This window comes from Staurois parvus, unplaced genomic scaffold, assembly GCF_062004578.1.
Source record: "Staurois parvus isolate SC_StPar_1 unplaced genomic scaffold, SC_StPar_1.0 ptg000745l, whole genome shotgun sequence".
Lineage (NCBI taxonomy): Eukaryota > Metazoa > Chordata > Amphibia > Anura > Ranidae > Staurois > Staurois parvus.
This window is the reverse complement of record NW_028318541.1, coordinates 1,862,922-1,869,160: the sequence shown is the minus strand read 5'-3', so window position 1 is coordinate 1,869,160 and position 6,239 is coordinate 1,862,922.

The window sequence follows — 6,239 nt, the reverse complement described above, 5'->3', positions numbered from 1 at the left end:
TTTACATGGCCTCTGATGCAGCCGGGAGGGAGCGGTGAAATCGGCCAGGCAAGTCACTGACCATGTCTGGAACAGCATTCAGAATGGACTAAGTACACAAATCCAATGCCTATACTAATAAGAGACATTTATCCTTTTCTATATATTGTTTAGAGAAAAACAAATAAGAGGGCGCACGGCCTAGTGCATTACCTTAAAAATATGTTTAATGAATGTAAATAATAAGTATTGTACTCACAAACAGTCAATAAATACAAGGCACATCATAAAGGAACAGCTCTGTCCAATTCACACTGTGTGTCTGTCTGTAGTGAGAACTCTGGACATCCAAAAACTGACGCATTTCGAGGATTAGCCTCTTCCTCAGAGTGGCTCATTTGTGAGTACAATACTTATTATTTATTCATTAAATATATTTTTAAGGTAACGCACTAGGCTGGTGTGCCCTCTGTTTGTTTTTCTCTATTCAGTATTTTGGACTCCCCCGGTCCTTTGAGGGCAGCAAGGCGTGCATATCCCAAGAATTTTGTTATGTGGTCCTAATGACATTGAGTCCATCCCCAAGTGCAGAAGTAATTGGGTTTTGCACTTCTACACTGCTATATGTATTGTTTGTCTAAAGAAGGCCTGTTTTTTGCACTGCCATTTTACCCAGGATGAATCCTTTGTGTTGGGAGGAGCCAGAGCATATGACGTCATCGCGCGTGGTGGACATCTTGTTGGCTTGAAACTTCCCACCAGAGACTTGGTGACATGCAGTTTTTTACTTACTATGATGTGTGTTTTATACTGGGTTTAAGGCAATAAATGTATCTTAAATTACTACACTATGAGGATTCTTTCTACCTTTGAATTGGGTTGCCCTCTATGGGGATAACATTTATTTTAGATTTATCCTTGAGCCTATTCTGTGTGAAGATTTGGAATCAAAGAGCACTCGGATCTATGGCTTGCTTTTTGGGATTTATACAGCGCATTTTGACCCGTCCTTAATTGGGGGTTAACATCCAGTAAGATGCAGTGTGTTTGGTGGTGGTGATGGATTCTTCCTCTCTTTCCTCTTGGTTTGGTTGTTTTTTTTTTTTAGATATTCATAGAAGTGCTGTGGATCCAGGGGAGAGGGACTCGTTCCCTACATTACAAGCCTTGTGGATTGGACTTTCAATTTTATTATACACGTTTTCATTTATATATGAAATATTTGTAGCGCCGCACTCCATATACTGTAATACTAGATTGTAAGCTCTAACGAGCCGAGCCCTCTGTTTCCTCATATACCAAAGTGTATTGTCTACATTTTGTACAACGCTGCGCTAACTGTTGGCGCTATATAAATCCTCTCTTATAATAATAATAATATTAGGCAACAAAACCTGAGTATACACTGGCTACAAAGTAATGGTTACTGGTGCGAGGAAGGGTGATGCCCACAGAGGTTTATCTTTAAATTAACCCTACAATAATACTCTTCTCCTCCTCTGGACCCCACATGGTTAATACTCCTCTGGCTTGGATATTTTGTGGCTACTTTTTATACATTACCATTACTGTGTGCAAACAGGATTGCAAATTGGAACCATAGTTGATATAATCTCCAGTAAAAAATATATATACTGGGACTATGTTCATTCACCTTTATCCATGATATGCCAACAAAACTGGAGATTTAGGAATTTACCCATTATACATCCTTGTTAACTGTGTATGGGACTGACCAGGGATTATTAGTGCAGCATGCTGTGCATTAATTAAAAACCTAATGGCTCTTTCTATCCCTATCTGTCCTCTATGACTGTCCCTTTTGTTCTGAGAGCTCTCAGCTTTGATTGGTATTCAGTTGGTATAACATGAAGATATGATCATTATCTTATATATGTATCACTTTGATCCAAGATATCTAACTGATCTTTAGACTTGACCCTTGACACCTTTTTATGAGTGTGTTTATGTGTTCAATGTGTATTCACTTTTATTTCAAGTACTTATATAGCGCCATCAAGTTACACAGCGCTTTACATATATAGATTGTACATTCACTTCAGTCCCTAACCCTCAAGGGGCATACAATCTAAGGTCCCTGGACCCTAACTTACACTCATACATACACATACTAGGGACAATTTAGACAGGATCCAATTAACCTACCAGCATGTCTTTGGAGTGTTGGAGGAAACCCACGCAGGCATAGGGAGAACGTGCAAACTCCAGGCAGGTGGTGTCGTGGTTGGGATTCGAACTAACGATCCTAGTGCTGCCAGGGGGAAGTGCTAACCATTTAGCCACTGTACTGCTTTTAACAAATTAATCAATAAAATTATTATTAGGCAAAGATAGCTGCCGGTACAGAGAATTTTGTTTATAATTTTTCATTTTTGATATAGGATTTCGAAAATTCCTCTAGGGTTGAGGTGTTGAGCCTAATCCATACTTTTTATGCAAGAGTTTTTTGGTGTTTATTTTTGAGGAGTGCTCCCCTCCCCTTTGAGTGGTACCTGGTAGGATCATTATTTTTAGATTTTTCTTTCCCATTCACATGGGCATACTACAGCGTACACATGAGTAAGGGCCATGTTTTCCCACACAGGGATGCACTGGTGTTGCATGCATCCCAGTCCATGCAGTCCCTTTCATTTCAATCAGTATGCAGCTGCTGCATGGATCCAGCCTCTGCTCCCAACTTAGGCTGGCCATACATTATACAATTTTCTTGAGATTTTTGGTTTAGATTTACCAAAAACCATATACTAAGAGGTCAAACCTAACAACACGTTCAATTGTATCCAATTAGGCAGGCTCTTGCACTACATAGTTGAAGGTAAATCTAAAGGAAATTGGGCAGAAATTGGACAGAAAATTGTATAGTGTATGGCCAGCCTTAACATCTCTGCAAATGCACAACCCCAAATACACACCATCTGCACTCAGGGCCATGTACCCGCATGGATGTCAAATTGGGGGCAGCAGCTATGTCTGTGCAAGCTGCTGCATCCCAATAGACATCAATTGAACTGCCTGTACGTAGTTGTATGGGACACTTCTGCATCCCTGTGCAGGCAAACATGGCCCTCACATGAGTGTACATTGTAGTACATCCATGTGAACAAGGCCTAAGTGTTTAGTAATTTTTGTTAGTAGTAGCTTTTATTTCACAGGCTGTTCTGTTCTTTTTTTTCCCCTTTCTGTAAAATACATGTAAAATAAACAATAGCCATTTTTGGCACAAGAACAGCTCTAAGATATTTGAAAGCTTCCATAACCCCAAGTGGCCATTTAAAGGACAACCACAAAAAAGAAAGAAAAAAAGCAATTGCCTTAATACTGCCTTCCCCAGTGACCCCAATACATTTCCAGAAATTGCGAAATTTCACCAAAATCTCCTGATTTTTTTTTAAATTTTGGTTAAAGCTGAATTCCAAGAATTAAGCTTCTTAGTCAAGGCACACTATGAGTTAGGGCCAAGGAGGTTCATGACATCCCCTGGACTTTATTAATTATATCTTACAGGTTTATAGTGCGCCCAGATGATGGCTATGGCTGTATTTCCGGGAGCTCAACGCTGATTCTTCAGGTCTCAGCATTTTCAACAGTAGAGTCACTGCAACTGCTATGCCCATCCCTTCCCTCTTCCTGCCCAATTACAGAAGCCTCTGTATTATGTGAACTCACAAAATACAAGGCTTCTCTGAATGGGCAGCAGAAGGGAGGGCAGGAATAGCTGCTCTGTGTGCCTCTCACCCCTCTATGAGAACTACAAGTGTGTTGTGTGTCCCCATCAGAGACATAAACTTGTCAGATATACAGTTGTGTCAGTGTGTTTTAGGTAAACAAAAAGCGCACTATTGTTTCTGGACTGTAATACGGGTACAAACAACAAATAACATCTGTGATTGTCAAGAGCTGGAAAATTTATTTTGGTTGGTGGTAGGTTATGGTAGTAACAAAAATTATTTATTTTTTTACTATTTTGGGCCAGTTTTCCTTTGATAATAATAAAAAAAAAAAAAGACGATATCCATTACCATTTACCACCAACTAAAAGCCCAATTTGTCCTGGAAAAAACGCGGTATAATCCACCTGGATGTACAAAGCAGTTGTGATGATATGGACGGTTTTACTAACGCGTCAACATTGCAAAATTGTGCTTAGGCATTAAGATTTGTGTTACCCGCCCGAAGGGGTTGAACAAACAGCCTTTAAGAAGAGAGCCTCTTCCTTGAAACGCATTGGCTGTATTTCAATTAATAGCTTATATTGATATTAAATGTTTATTGAAAAAAATACAGCCAACACTTTTTGAAGGTCTTCCACCTTCTTTAGGACTGGTTTATGGTTTGTAATTAAACCAGACTATATTTATTAAAATGCATGTATTTTTATATGGATACCCTGATACCTCAGCTCTTTTCAGCCTCAAAAGCAGACATTTTAAAGTAGAACTATAGGAAAAACGTTTTCTTTTTTTTCCCATTTTGGATGAAGTAAGGGAGGGTGACCCCGTTAGATTTTTCTTCGCCATCTTTGTCCCATTGCGGAGATTTCCCTTTACTTTTGGTCCCATAGCCAAACAGCACATGAGGGGAAATCTATGCAAATTAAGGGACTTCCTTGGAGACCCCATTGGAAGATTTTGCCTCTTTTACTTTTCTGGGGACAGCCCAAAATTTGGGATTTTCTTTTACTTTCATTTTTAATGATAATGGGAAACAGGACAAATAGGGAGGATGAATCTCCCTAAAAGGGACACAGAAAGCAATAAAAACTGACATTTTCTAAGCCCTCCCCGCTCTATCCAAAACTAAAAAAAAGTTTTGCTTTTAGTTATACTTTGATGATTCTTGTCCCAATTAATTTACAAATCATATAGCCCTGAAGAAGGGGGAGGCCTTTCATCAAAACACCTTGATTATTTAATAGACTGGTATTGTAATGAAATGTTGAATAAAATACAGCCAACATGTCTCAAGTAAGCCCCTCCTTCAGCGACATATGGTTTGTTATCAATTTAGACAAGATTTGTTAAAATGCCTACTTTGAGGCTGAAAAAGAAGCTGAGGGTGTTGGCATATCCACATGGAAATATAAGGATCGGCCACTTTATTTTACATTTGGATACTCGGACAAGTATTTGATAGCTTTTATTGATATGAAATGCTTATTGAATAAAATGCAGCCAACATGTTTTGAGAATAGCCTCCCCCTTCTTCATAGCCATATGGTTGTAATTATTCCAAAAGAGAATAAGAAAAAATCTTCTTCAAGACTGAAAAAAGCTGGTGTGTCAGAGTACCCACATGGAAAAGAAAGTGGCAGACCCACATGAATGCAGACACCGTGGGGTTTATTTACTACAGCAGGAGAGTGCAAAAATCAGAGTCACTTCTGCATAGAAACCAATCGGCTTCTAATCTCAGCTTGTTCAAATAAGCTTTGGAAATGAAACCTTGAAGCTGATTGGTTAATATGCAGAAGTGACTCAGATTTTGCTTTAGTAAATAAACCCACTTTTGTCAGCCTCAAAGCAGATATTTTAAGGAATCTCACCCGGAATACTTGCAACATTTCATATCAATACAAGCGACCGGATAACATACAGTCAACAAGTTTCAAGGAAGGGTCTCCTTCTTCAGGTCCATTTGATTTGCAATATATCTGGAAGGGATTCTATAAAACGTCTACTTTGAGGCTGAATAAAGGGTGTCTGTGTACCCATGTGGGAATGAAAGGCCCATGCATTCCCACATGGATACCATGACACATCAGCTTTTTTCAGCTCCAAAGCAGACATTTTAAGGAATCTCAATCTGGATTAATTACAAACTAGACTGCCTTGAAGAAGGGGGAGGACTTTCCTTGAAATGGGTTGGCTGTATTTTTTTTTTTTTTTAATAGCTAGTATTCATATGAAATACAGCCAGTACATTTTGAGGAAGCCCCCCCCCCCTCTTTATGGCCAGTCAATTCTGTCCAGATTTACTAAAATGTCTTTGAGGCGGAAAAAAGCCACATGGCTATGCAGGGGTTGCCCACAGCATTTTAACCGGTTCCCGCCAGCCATACGCATACATGCGGCCTCTCGGTAGTTGGGCTTTAATGCAAAGAGGCCACATATTTGCGTCCCTATGTAAACATTTTCCTGTGCTAAGTGCATACACCCTGCGTGCTCCCAGTACAGCTATCAGAAAGCTCCCAATGCATACTTGCGATCAGGAGCTTTCTGATCATGTAACCAATGTGACTG